This window comes from Silurus meridionalis, chromosome 29 (assembly GCF_014805685.1).
Source record: "Silurus meridionalis isolate SWU-2019-XX chromosome 29, ASM1480568v1, whole genome shotgun sequence".
Lineage (NCBI taxonomy): Eukaryota > Metazoa > Chordata > Actinopteri > Siluriformes > Siluridae > Silurus > Silurus meridionalis.
Genome location: NC_060912.1, coordinates 4,167,288 through 4,183,745, shown reverse-complemented (window position 1 = coordinate 4,183,745; position 16,458 = coordinate 4,167,288). Strand labels below are relative to the sequence as shown.

General features: G+C 42.1%; 3 long non-coding RNA genes across 6 annotated transcripts; all 3 read right to left on the bottom strand.

Annotated features, from left to right (window-relative positions):
• Window positions 1-4,037: 4,037 nt before the first annotated feature.
• On the bottom strand, window positions 4,038-6,400 carry LOC124381984. 3 transcript variants are annotated; one of them, XR_006924959.1, is made up of 4 exons: window positions 6,192-6,399; window positions 5,452-5,927; window positions 4,427-4,524; window positions 4,038-4,205 (listed from the first exon to the last, which is right to left on the bottom strand). It is a non-coding gene; the product is annotated as an uncharacterized LOC124381984 (long non-coding RNA). The 3 variants fall into 3 exon arrangements; XR_006924960.1 differs by lacking the exons at window positions 4,038-4,205; window positions 4,427-4,524 and having other exon boundaries at window positions 5,361-5,927; window positions 6,192-6,236; window positions 6,310-6,399; XR_006924958.1 differs by lacking the exons at window positions 4,038-4,205; window positions 4,427-4,524 and having other exon boundaries at window positions 5,361-5,927; window positions 6,192-6,400.
• A 5,590-nt stretch (window positions 6,401-11,990) lies between these two features.
• On the bottom strand, window positions 11,991-13,268 carry LOC124381983. Of its 2 annotated transcripts, XR_006924956.1 has the most exons (3): window positions 12,827-13,253; window positions 12,655-12,750; window positions 11,991-12,556 (listed from the first exon to the last, which is right to left on the bottom strand). It is a non-coding gene; the product is annotated as an uncharacterized LOC124381983 (long non-coding RNA). The 2 variants fall into 2 exon arrangements; XR_006924957.1 differs by lacking the exon at window positions 12,655-12,750 and having other exon boundaries at window positions 12,827-13,268.
• Window positions 13,269-15,265: 1,997 nt separating this feature from the next.
• LOC124381859 lies at window positions 15,266-16,338 on the bottom strand. Its single transcript, XR_006924932.1, has 3 exons — window positions 16,125-16,338; window positions 15,918-16,005; window positions 15,266-15,764 (listed from the first exon to the last, which is right to left on the bottom strand). It is a non-coding gene; the product is annotated as an uncharacterized LOC124381859 (long non-coding RNA).
• Window positions 16,339-16,458: the final 120 nt, after the last annotated feature.

Below are 16,458 nucleotides of genomic sequence, written 5' to 3'. Positions count from 1 at the left end.
AAGAGACTGAACAAGAGACTGAACAAGAGACTGAACAAGAGACTGAACAAGAGACTGAACAAGAGACTGAACAAGAGACTGAACAAGAGACTGAACAAGAGACTGAACAAGAGACTGAACAAGAGACTGAACAAGAGACTGAACAAGAGACTGAACAAGAGACTGAACAAGAGACTGAACAAGAGACTGAACAAGAGACTGAACAAGAGACTGAACAAGAGACTGAACAAGAGACTGAACAAGAGACTGAACAAGAGACTGAACAAGAGACTGAACAAGAGACTGAACAAGAGACTGAACAAGAGACTGAACAAGAGACTGAACAAGAGACTGAACAAGAGACTGAACAAGAGACTGAACAAGAGACTGAACAAGAGACTGAACAAGAGACTGAACAAGAGACTGAACAAGAGACTGAACAAGAGACTGAACAAGAGACTGAACAAGAGACTGAACAAGAGACTGAACAAGAGACTGAACAAGAGACTGAACAAGAGACTGAACAAGAGACTGAACAAGAGACTGAACAAGAGACTGAACAAGAGACTGAACAAGAGACTGAACAAGAGACTGAACAAGAGACTGAACAAGAGACTGAACAAGAGACTGAACAAGAGACTGAACAAGAGACTGAACAAGAGACTAGCAATGTTATTTAGAATAGAATCCTTAGTAACAACTAAGTATCTGTGAAGTAGAAAAGAATAAAAGAATTTCGAGGACAGATGATCTTTAAGTACCTGTCTGAGAAATAAGCAAGTTCAGGGTCACACAGAAAAGTAAAGAACAGTATAAAATAGTGTCAACTGATCTGCTCCATTCACCTTGATGAATTTCACAAGACTATCACATGCTTGTATAGCTGAGATTTTTCCCGGTCTTTTGCGGCCTTGACTTGAAGGTGGCAAAAGGTGAACCAGAATCAGAATTGACGACATGTCGCTGTTCCAACCTGGAGACATGGAAAACAAAGTGATTTCGTTTATAGGCCTGTAAGTTTGGTTTTTAACTAGAAGGTGTTGAACATACCATCCTACTCAGTTTCACTTGACTTAACATTACCTGGAAGATGAGCCTGTATAAACACATTAACTAGTATTAACAGTATTGGCTAATATTATGAACAGTCTTGACTACAGATGTACAATGTCATACAGTTAAACTGTATCTACAAGACATAAACCATGCTTTTGTTATTCAGAGCTCCAAATGAAAACAATTTCAGATTGTAAATCTGCAACTCCTGTATGTGGCCCTTGTGCATAAAAGTGTAGATCAGGGTTGATGTTAAATAAATGTTAGAGCAACAAGTGATTTTCATACAGTTTACCCATTACAAGTCGATATGAAACATGCATGTCTAATGGGTAAAGTTGTGACCACATTTGAAACTTTTGCCATGAATGCTTAATTTCATCTTAGTTCACATAAGCTATAGCACAATATTGTTACCTTCTTCAACTTCATTGGCTTAAGCATTTTGGATGAGGTCTTGGAGCTCACAAGTCTGTGTGAGGCCACGGCTCTGGGCAATAACCTTTGGTTTTATGCTGGTGCACCATTTACATTTACGGCATTTAGCAGACGCCCTTATCCAGAGCGACGTACAAAAGTGCTTTAAATCTCTAGTAATAAATAAATCTACACTGGTACGCAAGATTACAAACTTAACATAAATATAACTCGAATTCTACAAACTTGGAAAGTGCTAATTTAGGTATTTCAGGTAGTTTGAAGATAATCAGGGACTCTGCTGTACGGACATCTAGGGGAAGTTCATTCCACCACCTCGATGCCAGAACAGAGAAGAGCCTTGAAGTGTACTTACCTCTCATTCTGAGAGAAGGTGGTACCAGTCGAGCAGTGCTGGAGGATCTCAGACAGCGTGGTGCAGTGCGAGATGTGATGAGGTCACTGAGGTAAGATGGTGCTGGTCCATTTTTGGCCTTGTAGGCAAGCATCAGTGTTTTGAATCTGATACGTGCAGCTACTGGAAGCCAGTGAAGGGAGCGCAGCAGTGGGGTGGTGTGGGAAAACTTGGGCTGATTGAACACAAGTCGTGCAGCTGCGTTTTGGATCATTTGCAGTGGACGAATAGCGTTCAGGGGAAGACCTGCCAGCAGAGAGTTGCAGTAGTCAAGTCTTAAAATGACAAGAGACTGAGACTGAACAAGAGACTGAACAAGCACCTGGGACAGAAATTGTCAAATCCTTCGTATGTTATAGAGAAGAAATCGACAAGAACGAGCAACATTAGCGACATGTGGGAAAAAAAAAGACAGTTCATTGTCCATAGTTACCCCAAGGTTAAGAGCAGTGGCTGAAGGGGAGAGCAGAGAGTCATGAAGTGTTATTTGGAGATCTTGACCTGGAGATGAATCACCTGGGATGATCAACAGTTCTGTTTTGCTGGGGTTGAGTTTTAGTTGGTGAGCACTCATCCATAAAGATATGTCTGACAAGCATGCTGAGATCCGAGCGGAAGCTGTGGTATCTGATGGAGGGAAAGAAGAGATGAGTTGAGTGTCATCTGCATAGCAGTGATAAAAAAACCCATGTGAGGATATGACTTCACCAATGGAGTGGGTATAGAGGAAGAAAAGGAGAGGACCAAGTACAGAGCCTTGTGGGACACCAGTGGTGAGTCTGCATGGGGCAGATGTGGATCCCCTCCATGTTACCTGGTATGAGCGACCTTCCAGGTAGGAAGCAAACCATTTTCATGCTGTTCCGCAGATACCAAGGCTCTTGAGGGTTGACAAAAGTGTCTTGTGGTTGACTGTGTCAAATGCTGCTGAAAGGTCCAGGAAGATAAGTACAGATGACAGCTTGGCTGACCGAGCAGCATGCAGTTTCTCAGAAACAGCCAAAAGGGCCGTCTCTGTGGAATGTGCCGCTTTGAACCCAGACTGGTTCGGATCATGGAGGTTGTTCTGTGAGAGCTAGACAGACAGTTGGTTAAAAACAGTGCGTTCCAGAGATTTAGAAAGAAAGGAGAGAAGTGATTAGCAGTCAGGGAGGATGGAGCAGGTGCAGGAGGGGGGTTTAGTAGAGAAGAGATGATGTTGTGAAGCTTACGAGGATCTTGTGCAGAGGCCTCAAGCTTTTCCTTGTAGAAGGCAGTTTTGGCAGAAGTCACCTCCAAAGAAAATTTGGTCAGGAGTGCACGGTAAGATGAGAGGTCTACATCAAGTTGTGATTTTTTCCACTTCCTCTCTGCAGATCTAAACGCTCGTCGACTGCTGCACAAAACTTCTGACAGCCATGGTGTTGGACGAGAAGACTTCTTGGGTCTTGTAGTCAAGGGGCAAAGGAGGTCCATGGTTGAGGAAAGGGATGAGAGGAAGGAGTCCGTAGCAACATCTAAGGATAGAGAGGAAAAGGAGTCAGGGTCAGGAAGAGATGAAAGAGTACAGGAAGTTACAAGGAAGGGAGAGATAGAGTAAAGGTTAGGACAGATAAGAGAGACATGTAAATTATTTTTAGGTTGAATAGGAAGAGTGATTAAAAAGGAAACCAGGTGATGATCAGAGATTGGAAGTGGAGTGGCAGTCATGTCTGTAGCTGGAGTAGGGCGGGTGAAAACCAGGACATATCCTCCCTTGTGTGTTGGAGGGCAGCTGTTAAATATCAAGGAGAAGGTATTCAGAAAAGGCAAGAGGCAAGACGACTGAAGTTTGTCGGATGGGAGGTTGAAGTCACCAAGAACTGTCAGAGGGGTGCTGTCAGAGGGGAAAGTACTGAGGAGAGTGTCCATCTCTTCTAGGAAGTCTCCAAGGGGACCAGGAGGGCGGTAGATGACAATGATGAAAAGGTTGATTGGAGAGGTAACTGAAACTGCATGAAATTCAAAAGAAGACATGGTTAAATGAGACAAAGGGAGAGGTGTGAAACACCATCTCCGTGATAAAAGTAGACCTGTACCACCACCTCTACCAGTTTCTCTTGGTGAGTGAGAGAAAGCATAGGCAGAAGACAGAGCAGCTGGTGTAGCAGTGTTCTGTGGGGATATCCAGGTCTCAGTAAGTGCCAGAAAGTCAAAGGTGTAGTGGGAAGCCAAGCCTGTGATAAAGTCAGCTTTCCTTACAGCAGACTGACAATTCCAGAGCCCACCTACCACCGCTGTTTGCGATTGAGACAACAGTGGAGGGTAAATGAGGTTACTGGCAATGTGACATCTGTTCTGTGGATGGGAACGTCTGTGTCTGTAAGAGATGACCACAGATGGGTTTGAGGCACATGACTGATCTCCCAGTTTAAGATCAAATGTGTTTTAAAAAAGAAAGTCTTATTTGTACTTTTTCTTTCTAAAAAAAAAAAACGCTAAGAGTTACTGGCTTTAAGGGGGCTACCTACTTGTGGGGGCTACCTACAACCTTCAATATAGGTGAGTAAGTTAAATAGATATACAAAGTTAGAATCCTACCTTACCAGAAGAGAGTAGATTCAAGATAGAGCTAAAGCACACTTCAACAAGTTTGCAGCGGTTGCATCACCAAATAGAAGTCTAAAATCTTGATCAATCTGCGAAAGATAATAAAAGTCAGTACCACAGTAGGAACTAAGTTTGTTTACCGAACAAGTCTGTGTTACGGCAGAACAATAGAACTTGATTTTATCTTTATAATTCTCACATACCATTCTCACAATTCTCACATTAAATCTCTTAGTGCTGCTAGATCAGCATATTTCTCCACCCTCATAGAAAATAAGCATAATCCTAGATTTTTATTCAGCACGGTAGCAAAATTAACAGGGAATAAAAGCACTGCACTAACATGCACACCATTAGGTAGTAATGATTTCATGAACTTTTTTAATAATAAAATTGAAAACATCAGGCAAAAAAACCAGACGGTTAATATAAATCCAAATTATTTTACAAGTAACCCTGTAGACAGCAGTGTAATTATAACAGACAATCAACTACAAAGCTTCACTCCTATTCATGAGAATGACTTAATTTCATTAATCTCCTCAAAATCATCAACCTGCATTCTCGATCCCTTGCCTACAAGTTTCTTTAAACAGATAGCTCCAGAGGTAATTAAACCTGTTTTAAAAATAATTAACTCTTCCATTAGCACTGGTTATGTACCTAAATCCTTCAAACTGGCAGTTATCCACCCCCTTATTAAGAAACCTGACCTTGACCCATGTCAGTTGTCCAACTACATGTAGCGTGAGGGGCCCAAAAGACCCCAATATGTACTTGTTACTCGACTACGCCACCCTTGGATCTACCCATGGGAAATACTAATTTAAATTAAACAGGTTCAGTGTGTACCAAATAAAAAGGAACAGAGACAGATTTCTTATTTTAGTGTTGAATTTTATTAACCTCCTCAACACATCCAGAATCAGTTAAAATATAAACCTTTATTATTGGTACCTTATTTTATTTAAAACTGCAACATGAATCATTAAAAGGATACCAACTGTTACAATTACCAATTAACACCAAACATTCCAGTGGATACAAAGGAAGACTGACAGGCCACGGGTGCAGGCCCACTTTAACCCCAAAAGGTTCACCCAAAATGGTGCCTGTAAAGAAAAACACATCATCAACACACACACGCACGCACACCCACACACACGCAAAGTGCCACACACCGTAAATAAATAAAATTCACACAGCATGCAGTGTAAACCGTAGCACAGATTCCACCATCAAAGGACCAACACCCACAATCCAACCAGTGCTCCCAGATGATCCACTGGAAAGGAACAGATACACAAAATCAGTTGGTTATCATACAGTAAAATATCTGCAAACAATCCCCCTATAGTCTTTTTAACAATCAGCTAAACACAGCATCCATACAACGTGATGGGTGCCTTAAATAAAGAAAACCAAACAAACATTAAATCACAAAACCCAAAAATAAAGGGTAAAGAAGGACAGCAGTGACCAAATGCAGTTCCTAAAAAAACAAAATAAAACATTAGAACTGCATAATCACATCATAACTAAAAAAAACACACGTTTAGCATTATTTATTAAAAACCTACAAACCCCTCCGCTTAACCAGGCCTGCACAACAATACCACACTCAAATGGCAAACAAACAGCACATCCACAGTCCAGCCGCCAAAGAGCAAATCTGATCACCTTAAAACCAAACTCTTACAGATTAAAAAGCAGGATAGCAACCAAACACCAAAAGGGGAAAATTATCCTCCCTTACCTCTTATTAAATGCACAACACTTGCACATGAAGGATAAACGCAGCCTATGGAAGAGAAAAACCCCATAAAACAATACTTCTTTCTACCTGAACACAAAAGAAAACATCGATTGCTCACCTTATTAGAGAAGAAATCTGACAATGAAACAAACAGACAATCAAGCAGCAACCATTCCTCACAGCTGCTCAGACACTTTATAAGAGTACGGAATCCGGCGTTTGTTCATTCGCTCACGCTAATCAGGACACTTCCTCTTAAAGGGGCAATGCACTCACTGGGGCCTACCTCTTAAAGGGGCTACGCTTTTTTATGCTTTTAAAAAAAAAAAAAGGTACATTTTAAGATAAAAGGCCCCATAAAGGACCTCACTACAATCTACCCCCTTTTGTTATCGGCGCCCCGACGATAAGAGAAAAACTAAACCCATGGCCTAAAAACAGCCAATGTCATATTACTAGACCCAGGGACTTGAGAGGCTGCAGCCCTATCAACTCTACTTATAGCTACTGGCAAATGATGAGGATTGGAATGTCTTCCTGCAGTCTCTCTGGTACACCGTCTGGGCTGAAATCCACTAGTACTAGGAACAGAATCCCAACTTTCGTCCGTGTGATTTACATCTTCATCAACGACTGGGACACCCACTTCTTGACTCAAGGTACGTTCAACAAGATCCAAAATTGGGGCCTCTTCTACAGACTGAGGAGCAATCCACCAATCTCCCTCCAGCTCTTCATCACCTACTGATGAACCAGTATCTGTTGATGGACCCGGGGATGCAGGTGGCAAATTGACAGGTGCAGCTCGAAGATGGACACAATGCACATGTTTAACATTACCACTTCCATGAAGGGGCAAGATGGAATAGACAGCCCCACCGTCCTTGGGGGCTTTAATTATTCTATAAACTGTAGGCCCCCAAACATCTTGGATTTTTGCTCTTCCTCGAATATCATTAGCTCGAAGATAGACCAGCTCACCTTCCCTGAAACCCACAGAAGTCACCTGCTGGTCATGACGCTCCTTCCGAAGGACTGCAGCAGCTTTCAGCCGTTCCTTAGCTGTATCAAAAGCTATTTGCAGACGTTGGCGATGCTCTTGCACCCACTCACTCACAGATCCTGTTACTGGCTCCTTAACTCTACCCAAAAGAAAGTCAACAGGTAAATGAGGTTCTTGACCAAACATTAAAAAATAAGGGGACTCGCCTGTAGATTGATAAATAGTGGTATTATATGAAAAAATCATCTGGGGGAGATAAAGGGGTTATAGAACTTATAGAACCACTCTTGAACAAGTACTCTTGCCACTGTAGGGGCCCGTTGATCTCTAGTAGAAACTGCCTGGGTAAACTTAGAGAAGACATCAGTCATAATTAAGACATGCTCTCTTCCATCCCTTGAGCGATCGAGAAGGGTGAAATCTATGGCCAGATCGATTTGGTCTAGAGGCCAACAGATGCCCCATTGGAGTACGAGTTATGGATGGAAGGGGTTTTGCCATAGCACATCGCTGACAGCGCTGGCACCACTGTTTTATGTGTTCATACATCCCTGGCCAATAGCACCTCTGCCGCACCAACTCCGTTGTCCTCTCGATGCCCTGGTGCCCGTGACCCTGATGCAACTGCTGCAATACTTCTTCCCTCAAGGCTTCAGGTAGGATCAACTGGTATTGTTCTTCACCACCATCGGGCCGGTGGAATCTACGATACAGGAGCCCCTCTCAATCAAACAAACGATCCCACTGCCGTACCAGTTCTTGAACAGACCTAGAAAGTCTTTTCCGTTCCAACCGATCAGGGCTTCTTTTCTGATGCCAAAAATTAAGAAAAGGGCCTATAAGTGGATCCTGTTGCTGAAGAGTGATCAAGTGATTAATGTCATGACTTGGGAGCACAGAAATTGCCAGTTGTGTTACCAAAGTAGGTATTAAGTCAGGATGTAACTGCAAACTTTCTGGAAGGGGAGTCCCTGGAAGAAGAGGTTCTAACCCTGATGAGATGTCAACAGGATGGGGTTGCCTTGAAAGAGAGTCTGCATTAACATTTGTTCTTCCTGAGCGGTAACGAATTGTAAAATCAAAGTCAGATAACTGGGCTGCCCACCTCTGTTCAGTCGCTCCCAATTTTGATGTATTCAAATAACTGAGTGGATTGTTGTCAGTCCACACAACACACTTATGCCCCAAAAGATACTCATGAAACTTTTCTGTCATTGCCCACTTCAAGGCCAAAAACTCAAGCTTCATAGAGCTGTAATTGGACATATTTCTTTCAGAGGGGGATAAAGCTCTGCTGGCATAGGCAACTGGCCTTACTCGTCCATCCTGATCTTGAGACAGCACAGCTCCCAAGCCACTATGACTGGCATCAATCTCCAAAATAAAAGGCAGAGAAAAGTCTGCATAAGCCAACACTGGGGCAGTGGTCAGGGAGACTTTTAAGTTATTAAAACTCTCTTCACACTCCTTAGTCCATGCAGTTCCTATTGGGTGCCTTGCACCCGTCCTATGTGTGTTTGCCAGTAAGCGTAGCAACCAGATGATGCAATGGTGCTGCTAATTTGGAGAAACCCTCCACAAAACGTCTATAATAACTGGCGAATCCAAGGAATAATCTCAGCTCGGACACTGTGGTGGGATGACCCAAAGTTGACACAGCCGCTACCTTTTCAGGGTCGGTGGAAACACCCTCTTCAGTGATCACATGGCCAAGATACTTCACTTCTGTTTGAAAGAAGCAGCATTTTTCCAGCTTAACTTTTAGTCCCTCCTTCTGTAGTCTAGACAGCACGGACTCCAACCGGACAAGGTGCTGATCTACGGTAGATGAAAACACAATAACATCATCCAGGTACAACAGTAAAGACTGAAAAAGCCGTTCCATAAGTCTCTGGAATGTACTACGTGCATTGCAGAGGCCAAAGGGCATACGATTGAATTCAAAAAGTCCAAATGGCGTGCAGAATGCAGTCTTCCCCTTATCCTTCTCAGCCACGGGCACCTGGTTGTATCCACTGGCCAAATCTAAGGTAGAGAACCATTTAGCCCCAGAAAGTGCATCCAGGGATTCTTCAATGCGTGGCAATGGAAAGGCATCTCGACGAGTCTTACTGTTTAGCTGTCTATAGTCCACACACATCCGCAGGCTGCCGTCTTTCTTTTTAACAAGAACTATAGGGGATGCATAAGGACTGCAGCTCTCCCGAATCACCTGGGCCTCTAAAAGCTGGTTTATATGGGCCTTAACAGTATCATAATCAGATGGAGGTATACGTCTGTACCTCTGCCGAACAGGCACATCATTGACTAAGGGAATTTCATGCATTATAAGATTTGCACATCCCAAGTCACCCTCATGTGCTGAAAAGACAGAAGCATATTTATTCAACAAGTCTCTCACCTTCAGCTGATCTAACGCAGACAACGCCTGCAGATCTACAGATTTTATAATCTCATGCATGGGGTCTACCTGACCTACGTGGGAATTTACCATAGCTACCTCTAGATCATTGGATTCAGTGTATACTTCTGAAATCCCTGCCGGTAAACTGACAATTTGAGCTTGATGTAACATCCCTAATGGACATCGGGGACGAAGCTTTACAGCAGTCCTATTAACATTCACTACGGGGACATAGGCTGTACCCCTTACAAACCTTGACTACAGCTGGATAAAGTACTAGACCTGACGGAAGAGAAGTACATCCAGAAGACGGCTCAAAAAGTGCAGTATTAGCTAATGAAAACACCTGCTGGGAGCATGTAACTGCAATAAACCTCACAGACTCAGCAGGGACAGACATAGCATATCTACCCCTAACCCTAGCCAAACACCCAGTACGCTCAGGCTGAGTTTGATGGCATAACTGAAGGGCTTGTTGCAAAACATCAGGAGCCTGCGTGACCTGTGGGAGGGCAAATAAATCCGGACCGTAGTGCCCAAATAACTCAGTGTAACATTCCCTTATAATATTCATGCCCAACACACCAGGCACGCAAGTTGTGGATGTAGAGGTTTGAGGGCCTCGCACCACCAGGATGCCACGCTTAGGAATAACCCTATCCAGTACTTGAACATCAAGCTCCACATACCCAATGTAAGGAATGTCAAGACCATTAGCGGCCTTAAGCTGTAACCACTGACATGCATGAGGAACTTGTGAAAAATGCTGAAAAAAATAGGTATCAGAAATGGTAGAAACCATCGACCCAGTGTCTAAAAGACATTTTACTTGCACTCCCCCCATTGTCACAGTAATTGATGGACACATACCAACTAATTGAGAAACAGTCTCATTACTTACAGGACTGGGCAACCTTGAGCCAGTAATATCCCTTCTGCTCTGTGGCTCTGCAAAACAGAGGGTGCTAGTTTTCCGTCGGCTGATTGGAAGCCACATTCTGTGGCGGGCGAGGCTGCACACGAGGCTGATGGTGCCGAGCCTGCAAAACACGCTCATTATCACAACTACTAGCAAAATGGCCCGGCTGCTGACAACGTCTACATATTATTGGGGCATTACGTGACAGTGAAGTGTGTGTACGAGGTTGCTGCAAAGACATAAACCGTTCAGAAAGTTCATTAAGCTGTTGCTGTTGTTTCAACATCATCTCTTTCAATTCTGCTAATTCAGATATCTGGATAGAGGGCTGCTGCTGTACACTATTATCCTTAAAAGTCTGTATGGCACAAATGGATGGAACAGAATGACTCCTAGCCCTATCAATAATAGGTCTACCTTCCCGTTCCCATCGAATTGCTTCAGCCCTTACATCAAGTAGTGTGCAACCTGGTTTAGCTCGGACCGTCTGCTTCAAAGTCCTGCGAAGATTAGGATCATTAACATGTTCAACAAACTGATCTCTAAGTAAAACAGCAGAATTAGGCAGTCCATTAGGTGCACACTTAACCACTCTTTCCATTAAACTAAACAGGGCATATGAATACTCTTGTAAGGACTCTCCTCTAGCTGCTTCCTAGAAAAAGTCCTCCTGTAAGGCAACATAAGATTGAGAACAACCATATAGTTCTTGCAAAATGGACAAGATCTTTTCAGGATCTTCCCGCTCTTCCTTAGATCTATACCTTATTTCATTTTAGCTTCTCCTCCAAATGATCATAAATAAAATAAGCTTGATCTATTGGGGCTAAATGTCGAGCCGAATACTTGCACGTACCTCTTCAATCCATTCAACAATATTGAGCCCTACATTACCACGGAACAAGGGACATTTTCTCTCTCGTGGCACATATAAAAGACGTTCAGAGCCCGTTGTTGGGGTAAAATTATTATGTGAACCTGGGTTGTTAGAATCAGAGGCCCCTGATGAAGGTACTAATGTCACCTCAGTCCGTTCATGTACAAGTCTCTCATTTTTTGCCCTTAACTGGATCACCAAGTCTCGAAGCTCCTACAGCTCGTTGTCCATCTTAATGAAGACCAGGAAATCATGTCCACCAGAAGCCTCTTACAATGCTTGTTGAATAGTGAAGTTTGATACACCGCTGTCCTTCTAAACAAAAAAAAAAAAAAAAACAACCAAAAAGAACTACAGGGGGACAAAAATAAAGAAAAATGTCTGCTTATACACGTCCTGCCGACTGCGCCAGATTGTAGCGTGAGGGGCCCAAAAGACCAATATGTACTTGTTACTCGACTACGCCACCCTGGGATCTACCCATGGGAAATACTAATTTAAATTAAACCGGTTCAGTGTGTACCAAATAAAAAGGAACAGAGACAGATTTCTTATTTTAGTGTTGAATTTTATTAACCTCCTCAACACATCCAGAATCAGTTAAAATATAAACCTTTATTATTGGTACCTTATTTTATTTAAAACTGCAACATGAATCATATTAAAAGGATACCAACTGTTACAATTACCAATTAACACCAAACATTCCAGTGGATACAAAGGAAGACTGACAGGCCACGGGTGCAGGCCCACTTTAACCCCAAAAGGTTCACCCAAAATGGTGCCTGTAAAGAAAAACACATCAACACACACACGCACACCCACACACACACACGCAAAGTGCCACACACCGTAAATTCATAAAATTCACACAGCATGCAGTGTAAACCGTAGCACAGATTCCACCATCAAAGGACCAACACCCACAATCCAACCAGTGCTCCCAGATGATCCACTGGAAAGGAACAGATACACAAAATCAGTTGGTTATCATACAGTAAAATATCTGCAAACAATCCCCCTATAGTCTTTTTAACAATCAGCTAAACACAGCATCCATACAACGTGATGGGTGCCTTAAATAAAGAAAACCAAACAAACATTAAATCACAAAACCCAAAAATAAAGGGTAAAGAAGGACAGCAGTGACCAAATGCAGTTCCTAAAAACAAAATAAAACATTAGAACTGCATAATCACATCATAACTAAAAAAAAAAAAACACACGTTTAGCATTATTTATTAAAAAAACCCTACGAACCCCTCCGTTTAACCAGGCCTGCACAACAATACCACACTCAAATGGCAAACAAACAGCACATCCACAGTCCAGCCGCCAAAGAGCAAATCTGATCACCTTAAAACCAAACTCTTACAGATTAAAAAGCAGGATAGCAACCAAACACCAAAAGGGGAAAATTATCCTCCCTTACCTCTTATTAAATGCACAACACTTGCACATGAAGGATAAACGCAGCCTATGGAAGAGAAAAACCCCATAAAACAATACTTCTTTCTACCTGAACACAAAAGAAAACATCGATTGCTCACCTTATTAGAGAAGAAATCTGACGATGAAACAAACAGACAATCAAGCAGCAACCATTCCTCACAGCTGCTCAGACACTTTATAAGAGTATGGAATCCGAAGCGTTTGTTCATTCGCTCACGCTAATCAGGACACTTCCTCTTAAAGGGGCAATGCACTCACTGGGGCCTACCTCTTAAAGGGGCTACGCTGTTTTATGCTTTTAAAAAATAAGGTACATTTTAAGATAAAAGGCCCCATAAAGGACCTCACTACATACAGACTGATATCAAATCTCCCCTTTATATCCAAAATTTTAGAAAAGGTTGTAGCACAGCAGTTATGCTCACACCTACTTATGAATAACATTTTAGAAATGTATCAGTCAGGATTTCGGCCTCATCATAGCACAGAGACGGTGCTAGTTAAGGTGGTAAATGACCTGTTATTGGCCTCCGATCAGGGTTTTGTCTTCTTACTTGTTTTGCTCGACCTTAGTGCAGCTTTTGACACCATTGATCACACTATACTGCTTGCTAGACTTGAGAACGTTGTAGGAATAAAGGGAACAGCTCTCTCTTGGCTCAGGTCTTATTTGACTGATCGCTATCAGTTTGTGGATGTAAATGGTGAGTTCTCCACACTCTATGAGGTAAAGTTTGGTGTTCCTCAAGGATCTGTCTTAGGCCCAGTGCTTTTCTCTGTATTTATGCTGCCTCTTGGTGAAATCATTCATAAACATGGGATTCGCTTCCATTGCTATGCTGATGACACACAGCTGTATATTTCAGCAAAGCCAGATGAGCGAGATCAGCTAAACAGTGTTGAGAAGTGTGTAAAGGACATTAGACAGTGGATGCCTAATAACTTTCTTCTGCTCAACTCAGATAAGACGGAAGTACTTTTACTAGGACCACATGCAGCTAGAAGTAAACTTTCCGATTACGTACCATCTCTAGATGGTGTTTCTGTTTCAGCATGTACGGCTGTCAAAGACCTTGGTGTGATTATTGACCCGAGTCTTTCCTTTGAGTCTCACGTGAATAATATTACCAGGATCGCCTTCTTTCACCTTAGAAATATTGCTAAAATTAGAAATATGATGTCGTTACAGGATGCAGAAAAACTAGTTCATGCTTTTGTTACTTCTAGATTAGACTACTGTAACGCCTTACTGTCTGGGTGTGCGAGTAAGTGCATAAATAAGCTTCAGTTAGTCCAGAATGCAGCAGCAAGGGTCCTCACTAGATCTAGGAAATACGACCACAACACCCCTGTTTTAATCAGTCTACACTGGCTCCCAATCAAATCTCGCATTGATTATAAAATATTACTACTGACGTATAAAGCACTTAACGGTCTCGCACCGCAGTATCTAAGTGAACTTCTGTACCAGTATGATCCTCCACGCCTACTTAGATCAAAAGGTGCTGGCTATCTGTTGGTTCCTCAAATAATGAAGACTACAGCAGGGGGCAGATCTTTCTCTTATAAAGCCCCACAGTTATGGAACAGCCTTCCAACCAGTGTTCGGGACTCAGACACAGTCTCAGTGTTCAAGTCGAGGTTGAAAACTTATTTATTTAGTCAAGCCTTTTATCAGTAGATTTTTCTTAGGTAAAGGCTCAGATCTGGAGGGAGCATGGATATAGAGTGTTTGGTGAACTGGTATATTTATATGCTGTCGTCCCCTCACATTCACACGTTCACTCAGGTTTGTTGACGGTGGTGTGGTGGGTCGTCTCATCCCAGAGATCCCTCATGTCTGTGTTACCTTCTGGTTCTCCCTTTTAGTTATGCTGCCATAGCGAGTCCTGCCGGAGTCCAAACTGCACAGTGACATTAACTTTCATACACCAATAGGGACACTTAATAATCCGTATCCTTTTCTCTCTCTCTCTCTCCTCCGTGGATCTTCACACTTCTGTGCAGCTTGGGACGGTATCTCATCAACACCTTGGGTGGTTCCATGTAATTCGGAGTAGAATGGGTGCTTTGAGGACGGATTGGACTGTAGTTGGTGTCGGCGGTCTGCTGCACTGACTGGAGTGCAGTTTGCTTCTGATCGTCATCACTGTACCCCGCAACTTTGTATATCTGCTTCAAATGGACATTTGGTGCAACCCAGATGAGGATGGGTTCCTCTTGAGTCTGGTTCCTCTCAAGGTTTCTTCCTTATGCCATCTCGGGGAGTTTTTCCTTGCCACAGTTGCTTATCAGGGACAAACTTACTTACAAAGAACATATTTACGTTTAATCACCACATTATCTGTGTAAAGCTGCTTTGAGACAATGTTCATTGTTAAAAGCGCTATACAAATAAAAATGAATTGAATTGAATTAAACATACCAAGCCTGGTATATCCTGGAATCGGGGGAAAATTGAGAATATCAGTTGACTCTTTAGGGTCATGAAGCAGCTTCTGGCGATAGGTCAGTGTTAACATCATCTTTTCCTTTACCACTGCCTCGTCAGCTGTATTTTTTATTTTTATTTATTTATTTATTTATTTTTTAGAAATTATGAAAAACTTTTCACATTCAAAAAGAAAAGCAATTATATTTTGTTGAGATACTATAACATGTGACCTCATTCTCACTATAGAACAAAAGAATACTTTAAATATAAGTCACAAATGTAAAGATGAGTAAAATATTTAAATAAAGTTGCAAAAAAAAAACATGTTAATCAAGCCTTGCAGCCAAGCACTGATTAAACATCAAATCTTGCACCTGTTTGTGGTGGCGCCTGCATTTCATCCGACCCTCCAATGCTTCTTTTTGCAGAGTTTTAATTCTCCATGCCAAAATCCACTTCCATCTTCTGCATTGTAATAATGCCCCTATGAGCAGAACAAACAGACCTAAAAGTTATACATTACTAGACTAAGAAAATAAATACCACTGCAATTATACTGTAAATAATATTTATTTTGCAAGATGCAGTAAATCCTCCTTCTGTAAGTCAAATAGATTGAAAGGCAACAGCTACTAACATAGCCAAGTTTGCTCCTGGGGTCAGCCAAATTTGGGAAGAGGGAGATGATTCCCTTTGCATATTGTTCCTTCAAGTGTCGCGAAGGCCTTATTCCACACACACACACACACACACACACACACACACACACACACACACACAGAAACCAATTACAACCCATAACATCAGAAACATTCATTTACAAGGTATTGTATAAACAACCTACCCATGTTCATTTGTCAAATGTGCTACCAAGATTTTCACCATGTCACGTCTTCGGCCATCTGACAGACTTTTAGTGCGAGCGTATTCACTTGCAATCTTTTCACCTCCAGGGCTGGTCTTTAGGATATCTTCAATTATCTGAAAAAGGGGATAATATAATATTGAGCAAAGACTAGAAAATATCAACTGGCAACTGTATATAGTTCCAAATATCTTTAATATTTAAGTAATTCTATATAGATGTAATTCAGAGACAAGATTGGTGATCCTTACTTGAGCAAGATGTTCCTCTGCTTGATTTTTTTTAGGAGGACTTCTAATCAAAGTTGCTGTGT